We start from the raw sequence: 17449 nt of genomic DNA, 5'->3' as shown, positions 1-17449 counted from the left end.
TCTACGTCGGGACATGCTTTGGGATATACGTCGGGACGTGCGCTGGGCTCTACGTCGGGACGTGCTTTGGGCTCTACGTCGGGACGTGCTTTGGGCTCTACGTCGGGACGTGCGTTGGGCTCTACGTCTGTAGTTAGCTAACTTTCAGCTCTACGTCGGGACGTGCGTTGGGCTCTACGTTGGGACTTTCGTTGGGCTCTACGTCGGGACGTGCGTTGGGCTCTACGTCGGGACGTGCGTTGGGCTCTACGTCTGTAGTTAGCTAACTTTCAGCTCTACGTCGGGATGTGCGTTGGGCTCTACGTCGGGACGTGCGTTGGGCTCTACGTCGGGACGTGCGTTGGGCTCTACGTCGGGACGTGCGTTGGGCTCTACGTCGGGACGTGCGTTGGGCTCTACGTCGGGATTTAGCTTACTTTCAGCTCTACGTCGGGACGTGCGTTGGCCTCTACGTCGGGACGTGCGTTGGCCTCTAGGTCGGGACGTGCGTTGGCCTCTACGTCGGGACGTGCGTTGGCCTCTACGTCGGGACGTGCGTTGGCCTCTACGTCGGGATTTAGCTTACTTTCAGCTCTACGTCGGGACGTGTGTTGGGCTCTACTTCGGGATTTAGCTTACTTTCAGCTCTACGTCGGGACGTGCGTTGGGCTCTATGTCGGGACGTGCGTTGGGCTCTACGTCTGTAGTTAGCTAACTTTCAGCTCTACGTCGGGACGTGCGTTGGGCGCTACGTCGGGACGTGCGTTGGGCGCTACGTCGGGATTTAGCTTACTTTCAGCTCTACGTCGGGACGTGCGTTGGCCTCTACGTCGGGATGTGCGTTGTCCTCTACGTCGGGACGTGCGTTGGCCTCTAAGTCGGGACGTGCGTTGGCCTCTAAGTTGGGACGTGCGTTGGCCTCTACGTCGGGACGTGCGTTGGCCTCTACGTCGGGATTTAACTTACTTTCAGCTCTACGTCGGGACGTGCGTTGGGCGCTACGTCGGGACGTGCGTTGGGCTCTACGTCGGGACGTGCGTTGGGCTCTACGTCGGGACGTGCGTTGGGCTCTACGTCTGTAGTTAGCTAACTTTCTGCTCTACGTCGGGACGTGCGTTGGGCTCTACGTCTGTAGTTAGCTAACTTTCAGCTCTACGTCGGGACGTGCGTTGGGCGCTACGTCGGGACATGCGTTGGGGTCTACGTTGGGACGTGCGTTGGGCTCTACGTCAGGATTTAGCTTACTTTCAGCTCTACGTCGGGACGTGCGTTGGCCTCTACTTCGGGACGTGCGTTGGCCTCTACGTCGGGACGTGCGTTGGCCTCTACGTCGGGATTTAGCTTACTTTCAGCTCTACGTCGGGACGTGCGTTGGGCTCTACGTCGGGACGTGCGTTGAGCTCTATGTCGGGACATGCGTTGGGCTCTACGTCTGTAGTTAGCTAACTTTCAGCTCTACGTCGGGACGTGCGTTGGGCTCTACGTCTGTAGTTAGCTAACTTTCAGCTCTACGTCGGGACGTGCGTTGGGCGCTACGTCTGTAGTTAGCTAACTTTCAGCTCTACGTCGGGACGTGCGTTGGGCTCTACGTCTGTAGTTAGCTAACTTTCAGCTCTACGTCGGGACGTGCGTTGGGCGCTACGTCGGGACGTGCGTTGGGCTCTACGTCGGGACGTGCGTTGGGCTCTACGTCGGGATTTAGCTTACTTTCAGCTCTACGTCGGGACGTGCGTTGGCCTCTACGTCGGGACGTGCGTTGGCCTCTACGTCGGGCTTTAGCTTACTTTCAGCTCTACGTCGGGACGTGCGTTGGGCTCTACGTCGGGACGTGCGTTGGGCGCTACGTCGGGATTTAACTTACTTTCAGCTCTACGTCGGGACGTGCGTTGGGCTCTACGTCGGGACATGCGTTGGGCTCTACGTCGGGATTTAGCTTACTTTCAGCTCTACGTCGGGACGTGCGTTGGCCTCTACTTCGGGACGTGCGTTGGCCTCTACGTCGGGACGTGCGTTGGCCTCTACGTCGGGATTTAGCTTACTTTCAGCTCTACGTCGGGACGTGCGTTGGGCTCTACGTCGGGACGTGCGTTGGGCGCTACGTCGGGACGTGCGTTGGGCGCTACGTCGGGACGTGCGTTGGGCGCTACGTCGGGACGTGCGTTGGGCGCTACGTCGGGACGTGTGTTGGGCGCTACGTCGGGATTTAGCTTACTTTCAGCTCTACGTCGGGACGTGCGTTGGGCTCTACGTCGGGACGTGCGTTGGGCTCTACGTCGGGACGTGCGTTGGGCTCTACGTCGGGACGTGCGTTGGGCTCTACGTCGGGATTTAGCTTACTTTCAGCTCTACGTCGGGACGTGCGTTGGCCTCTACGTCGGGACGTGCGTTGGCCTCTACGTCGGGATTTAGCTTACTTTCAGCTCTACGTCGGGACGTTCATTGGGCTCTACGTCGGGACGTTCGTTGGGCTCTACGTCGGGACGTGCGTTGGGCGCTACGTCGGGATTTAACTTACTTTCAGCTCTACTTCGGGACGTGCGTTGGCCTCTACGTCGGGACGTGCGTTGGCCTCTACGTCGGGATTTAGCTTACTTTCAGCTCTACGTCGGGACGTGCGTTGGGCTCTACGTCGGGACGTGCGTTGGGCGCTACGTCGGGACGTGCGTTGGGCGCTACGTCGGGACGTGCGTTGGGCGCTACGTCGGGACGTGTGTTGGGCGCTACGTCGGGATTTAGCTTACTTTCAGCTCTACGTCGGGACGTGCGTTGGGCTCTACGTCGGGACGTGCGTTGGGCTCTACGTCGGGACGTGCGTTGGGCTCTACGTCGGGACGTGCGTTGGGCTCTACGTCGGGATTTAGCTTACTTTCAGCTCTACGTCGGGACGTGCGTTGGCCTCTACGTCGGGACGTGCGTTGGCCTCTACGTCGGGATTTAGCTTACTTTCAGCTCTACGTCGGGACGTTCGTTGGCCTCTACGTCGGGACGTGCGTTGGGCGCTACGTCGGGATTTAACTTACTTTCAGCTCTACGTCGGGACGTGCGTTGGGCTCTACGTCGGGACATGCGTTGGGCTCTACGTCGGGACGTGCGTTGGTCTCTACGTCTGTAGTTAGCTAACTTTCAGCTCTACGTCGGGACGTGCGTTGGGCTCTACGTCGGGACGTGCGTTAGGCTCTACGTCGGGACGTGCGTTGGGCTCTACGTCGGGACGTGCGTTGGGCTGTACGTCGGGATTTAGCTTGCTTTCAGCTCTACGTCGGGACGTGCTTTGGGATCTACGTCGGGACGTGTGTTGAGCTCTACGTCTGTAGTTAGCTAGCTTTCAGCTGTACGTCGGGACGTGCATTGGGCTCTACGTCTGTAGTTAGCTAACTTTCAGCTCTACGTCGGGACGTGCGTTGGCCTCTACGTCTGTAGTTAGCTAACTTTCAGCTCTACGTCGGGACGTGCGTTGGGCTCTACGTCGGGACGTGCGTTGTGCTCTACGTCGGGACGTGCGTTGGGCTCTACGTCGGGACGTGCGTTGGGCTCTACGTCGGGATTTAGCTTACTTTCAGCTCTACGTCGGGACGTGCGTTGGGCTCTACGTCGGGACGTGCGTTGGGCTCTACGTCGGGACGTGCGTTGGGCGCTACGTCGGGACGTGCGTTGTCCTCTACGTCGGGATTTAGCTTACTTTAAGCTCTAAGTCGGGACGTGCGTTGGCCTCTACGTCGGGACGTGCGTTGGCCTCTACGTCGGGACGTGCGTTGGGCTCTACGTCGGGACGTGTGTTGGGCGCTACGTCGGGTCGTGCGTTGGGCTCTACGTCGGGACGTGCGTTGGGCTCTATGTCTGTAGTTAGCTAACTTTCAGCTCTACGTCGGGACGTGCGTTGGCCTCTACGTCGGGATTTAGCTTACTTTCAGCTCTACGTCGGGACGTACGTTGGGCTCTACGTCGGGACGTGCGTTGGGCTCTACGTCGGGATTTAGCTTACTTTCAGCTCTACGTAGGGACGTGCGTTGGCCTCTACGTCGGGACGTGCGTTGGCCTCTACGTCGGGATTTAGCTTACTTTCAGCTCTACGTCGGGACGTGCGTTGGCCTGTACATCGGGACGACGTTGGCCTCTACGTCGGGATTTAGCTTACTTTCAGCTCTACGTCGGGACGTGCGTTGGGCTCTACGTCTGGAAGTGTGTTGGGCTCTACGTCGGGATTTAGCTTACTTTAAGCTCTACGTCGGGACGTGCGTTGGGCTCTACGTCGGGACGTGCGCTGGCCTCTACGTCGGGATTTAGCTTACTTTCAGCTCTACGTCGGGACGTGCGTTGGGCGCTACGTCGGGACGTGCGTTGGGCGCTACGTCGGGACGTGCGTTGGGCGCTACGTCGGGACGTGTGTTGGGCGCTACTTCGGGACGTGCGTTGGGCGCTACGTCGGGATTTAGCTTACTTTCAGCTCTACGTCGGGACGTGCGTTGGGCTCTACGTCGGGACGTGCGTTGGGCTCTACGTCGGGACGTGCATTGGGCTCTACGTCGGGATTTAGCTTACTTTCAGCTCTACGTCGGGACGTGCGTTGGGCTATACGTCGGGACGTGCGTTGGGCTCTACGTCGGGACGTGCGTTGGCCTCTACGTCGGGATTTAGCTTACTTTCAGCTCTACGTCGGGATGTGCGTTGGCCTCTACGTCGGGACGTGCGTTGGGCGCTACGTCGGGATTTAACTTACTTTCAGCTCTACGTCGGGACGTGCGTTGGGCTCTACGTCGGGACATGCGTTGGGCTCTACGTCGGGATGTGCGTTGGTCTCTACGTCTGTAGTTAGCTAACTTTCAGCTCTACGTCGGGACGTGCGTTGGGCTCTATTCGGGACGTGCGTTTGGCTCTACGTCGGGACGTGCGTTGGGCTCTACGTCGGGACGTGCGTTGGGCTCTACGTCGGGATTTAGCTTGCTTTCAGCTCTACGTCGGGACGTGCGTTGGGCTCTACGTCGGGACGTGCGTTGGGCTCTACGTCGGGACGTGCGTTGGGCTCTACGTCGGGATTTAGCTTACTTTCAGCTCTACGTCGGGACGTGCGTTGGCCTCTACGTCGGGACGTGCGTTGGCCTCTACGTCGGGATTTAGCTTACTTTCAGCTCTACGTCGGGACGTGCGTTGGGCTCTACGTCGGGACGTGCGTTGGGCTCTACGTCGGGACGTGCGTTGGGCTCTACGTCGGGACGTGCGTTGGGCTCTACGTTGGGACGTGCGTTGGGCTCTACGTCGGGATTTAGCTTACTTTCAGCTCTACGTCGGGACGTGCTTTGGGCTCTACGTCGGCACGTGCGTTGGCCTCTACGTTGGGACGTGCGTTGGGCTCTACGTCTGTAGTTAGCTAACTTTCAGCTCTACGTCGGGACGTGCGTTGGCCTCTACGTCTGTAGTTAGCTAACTTTCAGCTCTACGTCGGGACGTGCGTTGGGCTCTACGTCGGGACGTGCGTTGGGCTCTACGTCGGGACGTGCGTTGGTCTCTACGTCTGTAGTTAGCTAACTTTCAGCTCTACGTCGGGACGTGCGTTGGGCTCTATTCGGGACGTGCGTTTGGCTCTACGTCGGGACGTGCGTTGGGCTCTACGTCGGGACGTGCGTTGGGCTCTACGTCGGGATTTAGCTTGCTTTCAGCTCTACGTCGGGACGTGCGTTGGGCTCTACGTCGGGACGTGCGTTGGGCTCTACGTCGGGACGTGCGTTGGGCTCTACGTCGGGATTTAGCTTACTTTCAGCTCTACGTCGGGACGTGCGTTGGCCTCTACGTCGGGACGTGCGTTGGCCTCTACGTCGGGATTTAGCTTACTTTCAGCTCTACGTCGGGACGTGCGTTGGGCTCTACGTCGGGACGTGCGTTGGGCTCTACGTCGGGACGTGCGTTGGGCTCTACGTCGGGACGTGCGTTGGGCTCTACGTTGGGACGTGCGTTGGGCTCTACGTCGGGATTTAGCTTACTTTCAGCTCTACGTCGGGACGTGCTTTGGGCTCTACGTCGGCACGTGCGTTGGCCTCTACGTTGGGACGTGCGTTGGGCTCTACGTCTGTAGTTAGCTAACTTTCAGCTCTACGTCGGGACGTGCGTTGGCCTCTACGTCTGTAGTTAGCTAACTTTCAGCTCTACGTCGGGACGTGCGTTGGGCTCTACGTCGGGACGTGCGTTGGGCTCTACGTCGGGACGTGCGTTGGGCTCTACGTCGGGATTTAGCTTACTTTCAGCTCTACGTCGGGACGTGCGTTGGGCTCTACGTCGGGACGTGCGTTGGGCTCTACGTCGGGACGTGCGTTGGGCTCTACGTCGGGACGTGCGTTGGGCTCTACGTCGGGACGTGCGTTGGGCGCTACGTCGGGACGTGCGTTGGCCTTTACGTCGGGATTTAGCTTACTTTAAGCTCTACGTCGGGACGTGCGTTGGCCTCTACGTCGGGACGTGCGTTGGCCTCTACGTCGGGACGTGCGTTGGGCTCTACGTCGGGACGTGTGTTGGGCGCTACGTCGGGTCGTGCGTTGGGCTCTACGTCGGGACGTGCGTTGGGCTCTATGTCTGTAGTTAGCTAACTTTCAGCTCTACGTCGGGACGTGCGTTGGCCTCTACGTCGGTATTTAGCTTACTTTCAGCTCTACGTCGGGACGTACGTTGGGCTCTACGTCGGGACGTGCGTTGGGCTCTACGTCGGGATTTAGCTTACTTTCAGCTCTACGTCGGGACGTGCGTTGGCCTCTACGTCGGGACGTGCGTTGGCCTCTACGTCGGGATTTAGCTTACTTTCAGCTCTACGTCGGGACGTGCGTTGGCCTGTACGTCGGGACGACGTTGGCCTCTATGTCGGGATTTAGCTTACTTTCAGCTCTACGTCGGGACGTGCGTTGGGCTGTACGTCTGGAAGTGTGTTGGGCTCTACGTCGGGATTTAGCTTACTTTAAGCTCTACGTCGGGACGTGCGTTGGGCTCTACGTCGGGACGTGCGCTGGCCTCTACGTCGGGATTTAGCTTACTTTCAGCTCTACGTCGGGACGTGCGTTGGGCGCTACGTCGGGACGTGCGTTGGGCGCTACGTCGGGACGTGTGTTGGGCGCTACTTCGGGACGTGCGTTGGGCGCTACGTCGGGATTTAGCTTACTTTCAGCTCTACGTCGGGACGTGCGTTGGGCTCTACGTCGGGACGTGCGTTGGGCTCTACGTCGGGACGTGCATTGGGCTCTACGTCGGGATTTAGCTTACTTTCAGCTCTACGTCGGGACGTGCGTTGGCCTCTACGTCGGGACGTGCGTTGGCCTCTACGTCGGGATTTAGCTTACTTTCAGCTCTACGTCGGGATGTGCGTTGGCCTCTACGTCGGGACGTGCGTTGGGCGCTACGTCGGGATTTAACTTACTTTCAGCTCTACGTCGGGACGTGCGTTGGGCTCTACGTCGGGACATGCGTTGGGCTCTACGTCGGGATGTGCGTTGGTCTCTACGTCTGTAGTTAGCTAACTTTCAGCTCTACGTCGGGACGTGCGTTGGGCTCTATTCGGGACGTGCGTTTGGCTCTACGTCGGGACGTGCGTTGGGCTCTACGTCGGGACGTGCGTTGGGCTCTACGTCGGGATTTAGCTTGCTTTCAGCTCTACGTCGGGACGTGCGTTGGGCTCTACGTCGGGACGTGCGCTGGGCTCTACGTCGGGACGTGCGTTGGGCTCTACGTCGGGATTTAGCTTACTTTCAGCTCTACGTCGGGACGTGCGTTGCCCTCTACGTCGGGACGTGCGTTGGCCTCTACGTCGGGATTTAGCTTACTTTTAGCTCTACGTCGGGACGTGCGTTGGGCTCTACGTCGGGACGTGCGTTGGGAGCTACGTCGGGATTTAACTTACTTTCAGCTCTACGTCGGGACGTGCGTTGGGCTCTACGTCGGGACATGCGTTGGGCTCTACGTCGGGACGTGCGTTGGGCGCTACGTCGGGACGTGCGTTGGGCGCTACGTCGGGACGTGCGTTGGGCGCTACGTCGGGACGTGCGTTGGGCGCTACGTCGGGACGTGTGTTGGGCGCTACGTCGGGATTTAGCTTACTTTCAGCTCTACGTCGGGACGTGCGTTGGGCTCTATGTCGGGACGTGCGTTGGGCTCTACGTCGGGACGTGCGTTGGGCTCTACGTCGGGACGTGCGTTGGGCTCTACGTCGGGACGTGCGTTGGGCTCTACGTCGGGATTTAGCTTACTTTCAGCTCTACGTCGGGACGTGCGTTGGCCTCTACGTCGGGACGTGCGTTGGCCTCTACGTCGGGATTTAGCTTACTTTCAGCTCTACGTCGGGACGTTCGTTGGGCTCTACGTCGGGACGTGCGTTGGGCGCTACGTCGGGATTTAACTTACTTTCAGCTCTACGTCGGGACGTGCGTTGGGCTCTACGTCGGGACATGCGTTGGGCTCTACGTCAGGACGTGCGTTGGTCTCTACGTCTGTAGTTAGCTAACTTTCAGCTCTACGTCGGGACGTGCGTTGGGCTCTACGTCGGGACGTGCGTTAGGCTCTACGTCGGGACGTGCGTTGGGCTCTACGTCGGGACGTGCGTTGGGCTGTACGTCGGGATTTAGCTTGCTTTCAGCTCTACGTCGGGACGTGCGTTGGGCTCTACGTCGGGACGTGCGTTGGGCTCTATGTCGGGACGTGCGTTGGGCTCTACGTCGGGACGTGCGTTGGGCTGTACGTCGGGACGTGCGTTGGGCTCTACGTCGGGACGTGCGTTGGGCTCTACGTCGGGACGTGCGTTGGGCTCTACGTCGGGATTTAGCTTACTTTCAGCTCTACGTCGGGACGTGCGTTGGCCTCTACGTCGGGACGTGCGTTGGCCTCTACGTCGGGACGTGCGTTGGCCTCTACGTCGGGATTTAGCTTACTTTCAGCTCTACGTCGGGACGTGCTTTGGGCTCTACGTCGGGACGTGCGTTGGGCGCTACGTCGGGATTTAACTTACTTTCAGCTCTATGTCGGGACGTGCGTTGGGCTCTACGTCGGGACATGCGTTGGGCTCTACGTCGGGACGTGCGTTGGTCTCTACGTCTGTAGTTAGCTAACTTTCAGCTCTACGTCGGGACGTGCGTTGGGCTCTACGTCGGGACGTGCGCTGGCCTCTACGTCGGGATTTAGCTTACTTTCAGCTCTACGTCGGGACGTGCGTTGGGCGCTACGTCGGGACGTGCGTTGGGCGCTACGTCGGGACGTGTGTTGGGCGCTACTTCGGGACGTGCGTTGGGCGCTACGTCGGGATTTAGCTTACTTTCAGCTCTACGTCGGGACGTGCGTTGGGCTCTACGTCGGGACGTGCGTTGGGCTCTACGTCGGGACGTGCATTGGGCTCTACGTCGGGATTTAGCTTACTTTCAGCTCTACGTCGGGATTTAGCTTACTTTCAGCTCTACGTCGGGACGTGCGTTGGCCTCTACGTCGGGACGTGCGTTGGCCTCTACGTCGGGATTTAGCTTACTTTCAGCTCTACGTCGGGATGTGCGTTGGCCTCTACGTCGGGACGTGCGTTGGGCGCTACGTCGGGATTTAACTTACTTTCAGCTCTACGTCGGGACGTGCGTTGGGCTCTACGTCGGGACATGCGTTGGGCTCTACGTCGGGATGTGCGTTGGTCTCTACGTCTGTAGTTAGCTAACTTTCAGCTCTACGTCGGGACGTGCGTTGGGCTCTATTCGGGACGTGCGTTTGGCTCTACGTCGGGACGTGCGTTGGGCTCTACGTCGGGACGTGCGTTGGGCTCTACGTCGGGATTTAGCTTGCTTTCAGCTCTACGTCGGGACGTGCGTTGGGCTCTACGTCGGGACGTGCGTTGGGCACTACGTCGGGACGTGCGTTGGGCTCTACGTCGGGATTTAGCTTACTTTCAGCTCTACGTCGGGACGTGCGTTGGCCTCTACGTCGGGACGTGCGTTGGCCTCTACGTCGGGATTTAGCTTACTTTCAGCTCTACGTCGGGACGTGCGTTGGGCTCTACGTCGGGACGTGCGTTGGGAGCTACGTCGGGATTTAACTTACTTTCAGCTCTACGTCGGGACGTGCGTTGGGCTCTACGTCGGGACATGCGTTGGGCTCTACGTCGGGACGTGCGTTGGGCGCTACGTCGGGACGTGCGTTGGGCGCTACGTCGGGACGTGCGTTGGGCGCTACGTCGGGACGTGCGTTGGGCGCTACGTCGGGACGTGTGTTGGGCGCTACGTCGGGATTTAGCTTACTTTCAGCTCTACGTCGGGACGTGCGTTGATCTCTATGTCGGGACGTGCGTTGGGCTCTACGTCGGGACGTGCGTTGGGCTCTACGTCGGGACGTGCGTTGGGCTCTACGTCGGGACGTGCGTTGGGCTCTACGTCGGGATTTAGCTTACTTTCAGCTCTACGTCGGGACGTGCGTTGGCCTCTACGTCGGGACGTGCGTTGGCCTCTACGTCGGGATTTAGCTTACTTTCAGCTCTACGTCGGGACGTTCGTTGGGCTCTACGTCGGGACGTGCGTTGGGCGCTACGTCGGGATTTAACTTACTTTCAGCTCTACGTCGGGACGTGCGTTGGGCTCTACGTCGGGACATGCGTTGGGCTCTAACGTCGGGACGTGCGTTGGTCTCTACGTCTGTAGTTAGCTAACTTTCAGCTCTATGTCGGGACGTGCGTTGGGCTCTACGTCGGGACGTGCGTTAGGCTCTACGTCGGGACGTGCGTTGGGCTCTACGTCGGGACGTGCGTTGGGCTGTACGTCGGGATTTAGCTTGCTTTCAGCTCTACGTCAGGACGTGCGTTGGGCTCTACGTCGGGACGTGCGTTGGGCTCTATGTCGGGACGTGCGTTGGGCTCTACGTCGGGACGTGCGTTGGGCTGTACGTCGGGACGTGCGTTGGGCTCTACGTCGGGACGTGCGTTGGGCTCTACGTCGGGACGTGCGTTGGGCTCTACGTCGGGATTTAGCTTACTTTCAGCTCTACGTCGGGACGTGCGTTGGCCTCTACGTCGGGACGTGCGTTGGCCTCTACGTCGGGACGTGCGTTGGCCTCTACGTCGGGATTTAGCTTACTTTCAGCTCTACGTCGGGACGTGCGTTGGGCTCTACGTCGGGACGTGCGTTGGGCGCTACGTCGGGATTTAACTTACTTTCAGCTCTACGTCGGGACGTGCGTTGGGCTCTACGTCGGGACATGCGTTGGGCTCTACGTCGGGACGTGCGTTGGTCTCTACGTCTGTAGTTAGCTAACTTTCAGCTCTACGTCGGGACGTGCGTTGGGCTCTACGTCGGGACGTGCGTTGGGCTGTACGTCGGGACGTGCGTTGGGCTCTACGTCGGGATTTAGCTTGCTTTCAGCTCTACGTCGGGACGTGTGTTGGGCTCTACGTCGGGACGTGCGTTGGGCTCTACGTCGGGATTTAGCTTACTTTCAGGTCTACGTCGGGACGTGCGTTGGGCTCTACGTCGGGACGTGCGTTGGGCTCTACGTCGGGATTTAGCTTACTTTCAGCTCTACGTCGGGACGTGCGTTGGCCTCTACGTCGGGACGTGCGTTGGCCTCTACGTCGGGACGTGCGTTGGCCTCTACGTCGGGACGTGCGTTGGCCTCTACGTCGGGATTTAGCTTACTTTCAGCTCTACGTCGGGACGTGCGTTGGGCTCTACGTCGGGACGTGCGTTGGGCGCTACGTCGGGATTTAACTTACTTTCAGCTCTACGTCGGGACGTGCGTTGGGCTCTACGTCGGGACATGCGTTGGGCTCTACGTCGGGACGTGCGTTGGTCTCTACGTCTGTAGTTAGCTAACTTTCAGCTCTACGTCGGGACGTGCGTTGGGCTCTACGTCGGGACGTGCGTTGGGCTGTACGTCGGGACGTGCGTTGGGCTCTACGTCGGGATTTAGCTTGCTTTCAGCTCTACGTCGGGACGTGTGTTGGGCTCTACGTCGGGACGTGCGTTGGGCTCTACGTCGGGATTTAGCTTACTTTCAGGTCTACGTCGGGACGTGCGTTGGGCTCTACGTCGGGACATGCTTTGGGATATACGTCGGGACGTGCGCTGGGCTCTACGTCGGGACGTGCGTTGGGCTCTACGTCGGGACGTGCGTTGGGCTCTATGTCGGGATTTAGCTTGCTTTCAGCTCTACGTCGGGACGTGCGTTGGGCTCTACGTCGGGATTTAGCTTGCTTTCAGCTCTACGTCGGGACGTGTGTTGGGCTCTACATCGGGACGTGCGTTGGGCTCTACGTCGGGATTTAGCTTACTTTCAGGTCTACGTCGGGACGTGCGTTGGGCTCTACGTCGGGACATGCTTTGGGATATACGTTGGGACGTGCGCTGGGCTCTACGTCGGGACGTGCTTTGGGCTCTACGTCGGGACGTGCGTTGGGCTCTACGTCTGTAGTTAGCTAACTTTCAGCTCTACGTCGGGACGTGCGTTGGGCTCTACGTCGGGACATGCGTTGGGCGCTACGTCGGGACGTGCGTTGGGCTCTACGTCGGGACGTGCGTTGGGCTCTACGTCGGGACGTGCGTTGGGCTCTACGTCTGTAGTTAGCTAACTTTCAGCTCTACGTCGGGATGTGCGTTTGGCGCTACGTCGGGACGTGCGTTGGGCTCTACGTCGGGACGTGCGTTGGGCTCTACGTCGGGACGTGTGTTGGGCTCTACGTCGGGACGTGCGTTGGGCTCTACGTCGGGATTTAGCTTACTTTCAGCTCTACGTCGGGACGTGCGTTGGCCTCTACGTCGGGACGTGCGTTGGCCTCTACGTCGGGACGTGCGTTGGCCTCTACGTCGGGACGTGCGTTGGCCTCTACGTCGGGATTTAGCTTACTTTCAGCTCTACGTCGGGACGTGTGTTGGGCTCTACTTCGGGATTTAGCTTACTTTCAGCTCTACGTCGGGACGTGCGTTGGGCTCTACGTCGGGACGTGCGTTGGCCTCTACGTCTGTAGTTAGCTAACTTTCAGCTCTACGTCGGGACGTGCGTTGGGCGCTACGTTGGGACGTGCGTTGGGCTCTACGTCGGGACGTGCATTGGGCGCTACGTCGGGACGTGCGTTGGGCGCTACATCGGGATTTAGCTTACTTTCAGCTCTACGTCGGGACGTGCGTTGGGCTCTACGTCGGGACGTGCGTTGGGCTCTACGTCTGTAGTTAGCTAACCTTCAGCTCTACATCGGGACGTGCGTTGGGCTCTACGTCGGGACGTGCGTTGGGCGCTACGTCGGGACGTGCGTTGGGCGCTACATCGGGATTTAGCTTACTTTCAGCTCTACGTCGGGACGTGCGTTGGGCTCTACGTCGGGACGTGCGTTGGGCTCTACGTCGGGACGTGCGTTGGGCTCTACGTCTGTAGTTAGCTAACCTTCAGCTCTACATCGGGACGTGCGTTGGGCTCTACGTCGGGACGTGCGTTGGGCTCTACGTCGGGACGCGCGTTGGGCTGTACGTCTGTAGTTAGCTAACTTTCTGCTCTACGTCGGGACGCACGTTGGGCTCTTCGTCTGTAGTTAGCTAACTTTCAGCTCTACGTCTGGACGTGCGTTGGGCTCTACGTCGGGACGTGCGTTGGGCACTACGTCGGGACGTGCGTTGGGCTCTACGTCGGGATTTAGCTTATTTTCAGCTCTACGTCGGGACGTGCGTTGGGCTCTACGTCGGGACGTGCGTTGGGCTCTACGTCGGGACGTGCGTTGGCCTCTACGTCCGGATTTAGCTTACATTCAGCTCCACGTCGGGACGCGCGTTGGGCTCTACGTCGGGACGCGCGTTGGGCTCTACGTCGGGACGCGCGTTGGGCTCTACGTCGGGACGTGCGTTGGGCTCTACGTCTGTAGTTAGCTAACTTTCAGCTCTACGTCGGGACGTGCGTTCGGCTCTACGTCTGTAGTTAGCTAACTTTCAGCTCTACGTCGGGACGTGCGTTGGGCGCTACGTCGGGACGTGCGTTGGGCTCTACGTCGGGACATGCGTTGGCCTCTACGTCGGGACGTGCGTTGGCCTCTACGTCGGGATTTAGCTTACTTTCAGCTCTACGTCGGGACGTGCGTTGGGCTCTACGTTGGGATTTAGCTTACTTTCAGCTCTACGTCGGGACGTGCGTTGGGCTCTACGTCGGGACGTGCGTTGGGCTCTACGTCGGGACGTGCGTTGGGCTCTACGTCGGGACGTGCGTTGGGCTCTACGTCTGTAGTTAGCTAACCTTCAGCTCTACATCGGGACGTGCGTTGGGCTCTACGTCGGGACGTGCGTTGGGCTCTACGTCTGTAGTTAGCCAACTTTCAGCTCTACGTCGGGACGTGCGTTGGGCTCTACGTCTGTAGTTAGCTAACTTTCAGCTCTACGTCGGGACGTGCGTTGGGCGCTACGTCGGGACGTGCGTTGGGCTCTACGTCGGGACGTGCGTTGGGCTCTACGTCTGTAGTTAGCTAACTTTCAGCTCTACGTCGAGACGTGTGTTGGGCTCTACGTCTGTAGTTAAATAACTTTCAGCTCTACGTCGGGACGTGCGTTGGGCGCTACGTCGGGACGTGCGTTGGGATCTACGTCGGGACGTGCGTTGGCCTCTACGTCTGTAGTTAGCTAGCTTTCAGCTGTACGTCGGGACGTGCATTGGGCTCTACGTCTGTAGTTAGCTAACTTTCAGCTCTACGTCGGGACGTGCGTTGTGCTCTACGTCTGTAGTTAGCTAACTTTCAGCTCTACGTCGGGACGTGCGTTGGGCGCTACGTCGGGACGTGCGTTGGGCTCTACGTTGGGACGTGCGTTGGGCTCTACGTTGGGACGTGCGTTGGGCTCTACGTCGGGATTTAGCTTACTTTCAGCTCTACGTCGGGACGTGCTTTGGGCTCTACGTCGGGACGTGCGTTGGCCTCTACGTCGGGACGTGCGTTGGGCTCTACGTCGGGATTTAGCTTACTTTCAGCTCTACGTCTGGACGTGCGTTGGCCTCTACGTCTGTAGTTAGCTAACTTTCAGCTCTACGTCGGGACGTGCGTTGGGCTCTACGTCGGGACGTGCGTTGGGCTCTACGTCGGGACGTGCGTTGGGCTCTACGTCGGGACGTGCGTTGGGCTGTACGTCGGGACGTGCATTGGGCGCTACGTCGGGACGTGCGTTGGGCGCTACATCGGGATTTAGCTTACTCTCAGCTCTACGTCGGGACGTGCGTTGGGGTCTACGTCGGGACGTGCGTTGGGCTCTACGTCGGGATTTAGCTTACTTTCAGCTCTACGTCGGGACGTGCGTTGGGCTCTACGTCGGGATTTAGCTTACTTTCAGCTCTACGTCGGGACGTGCGTTGGGCTCTACGTCGGGACGTGTGTTGGGCTCTACGTCGGGACGTGCGTTGGGCTCTACGTCGGGACGTGCGTTGGGCTGTACGTCGGGACGTGCGTTGGGCTCTACGTCGGGACGTGCGTTGGGCGGTACTTCGGGATGTGCGTTGGGCGCTACGTCGGGATTTAGCTTACTTTCAGCTCTACGTCGGGACGTGCGTTGGGCTTTACATCTGTAGTTAGCTAACTTTCAGCTCTACGTCGGGACGTGCGTTGGGCGCTACGTCGGGACGTGCGTTGGGCTCTACGTCGGGACGTGCGTTGGGCTCTACGTTGGGATTTAGCTTACTTTCAGCTCTACGTCGGGACGTGCGTTGGTCTCTACGTCGGGACGTGCGTTGGGCTCTACGTCGGGACGTGCGTTGGGCTCTACGTCGGGACGTGCGTTGGGCTCTACGTCGGGATTTAGCTTACTTTCAGCTCTACGTCGGGTCGTGCGTTGGGCTCTACGTCGGGACGTGCGTTGGGCTCTACGTCGGGACGTGCGTTGGGCTCTACGTCGGGATTTAGCTTACTTTCAGCTCTACGTCGGGACGTGCGTTTCGCTCTACGTCGGGACGTGCCTTGGGCTCTACGTTGGGACGTGCGTTGGGCTCTACGTCTGTAGTTAGCTAACTTTCTGCTCTACGTCGGGACGTGCGTTGGGCTCTACGTCTGTAGTTAGCTAACTTTCAGCTCTACGTCGGGACGTGCGTTGGGCGCTACGTCGGGACGTGCGTTGGGCTCTACGTCGGGACGTGCGTTGGGCTCTACGTCGGGACGTGCGTTGGGCTCTACGTCGGGATTTAGCTTACTTTCAGCTCTACGTCGGGAGGTGCGTTGGCCTCTACGTCGGGACGTGCGTTGGCCTCTACGTCGGGACTTGCGTTGGGCTCTAGGTCGGGATTTAGCTTACTTTCAGCTCTACGTCGGGACGTGCATTGGGCGCTACGTCGGGACGTGCGTTGGGCGGTACTTCGGGATGTGCGTTGGGCGCTACGTCGGGATTTAGCTTACTTTCAGCTCTACGTCGGGACGTGCGTTGGGCTCTAGGTCGGGACGAGCGTTGGGCTCTACGTCGGGACATGCGTTGGGCTCTATGTCGGGATTTATCTTACTTTCAGCTCTACGTCGGGACGTGCGTTGGGCTCTACGTCGGGACGTGCGTTGGGCTCTACGTCTGTAGTTAGCTAACTTTCAGCTCTACGTCGGGACGTGCGTTGGGCTCTACGTCCGGACGTGCGTTGGGCTCTACGTCGGGATTTAGCTTACTTTCAGCTCTACGTCGGGACGTGCGTTGGGCTCTACGTCGGGACGTGCGTTGGGCTCTACGTCGGGACGTGCGTTGGGCTCTACGTCGGGATTTAGCTTACTTTCAGGTCTACGTCGGGACGTGCGTTGGGCTCTACGTCGGGACGTGCGTTGGGCTCTACGTCTGTAGTTAGCTAACTTTCAACTCTACGTTGGGACGTTTGTTGGGCTCTACGTCGGGACGTGCGTTGGGCTCTACCTCGGGATTTAGCTTACTTTCAGCTCTACGTCGGGACGTGCGTTGGCCTCTACGTCGGGACGTGCGTTGGCCTCTACGTCGGGACGTGCGTTGGCCTCTACGTCGGGATTTAGCTTACTTTCAGCTCTACGTCGGGACGTGCGTTGGGCGCTACGTCGGGACGTGCGTTGGGCGCTACGTCGGGACGTGCGTTGGGCGCTACTTCGGGACGTGCGTTGGGCGCTACGTCGGGATTTAGCTTACTTTCAGCTCTACGTCGGGACGTGCGTTGGGCTCTATGTCGGGACGTGCGTTGGGCTCTACGTCGGGACGTGCGTTGGGCTCTACGTTGGGATTTAGCTTACTTTCAGCTCTACGTCGGGACGTGCGTTGGCCTCTACGTCGGGACGTGCGTTGGCCTCTACGTCGGGATTTAGCTTACTTTCAGCTCTACGTCTGGACGTGCGTTGGCCTCTACATCGGGACGTGCGTTGGCCTCTACGTCGGGATTTAGCTTACTTTCAGCTCTACGTCGGGACGTGCGTTGGGCTCTACGTCGGGATTTTGCTTACTTTCAGCTCTACGTCGGGACGTGCGTTGGGCTCTACGTCGGGACGTGCGTTGGGCTCTACGTCTGTAGTTAGCTAACTTTCAGCTCTACGTCG

Source organism: Leptosomus discolor, unplaced genomic scaffold (genome assembly GCF_034619465.1).
Source record: "Leptosomus discolor isolate bLepDis1 unplaced genomic scaffold, bLepDis1.hap2 HAP2_SCAFFOLD_30, whole genome shotgun sequence".
Classification (NCBI taxonomy): Eukaryota; Metazoa; Chordata; class Aves; order Leptosomiformes; family Leptosomidae; genus Leptosomus; species Leptosomus discolor.
Note: the sequence above shows the minus strand (reverse complement) of the source record.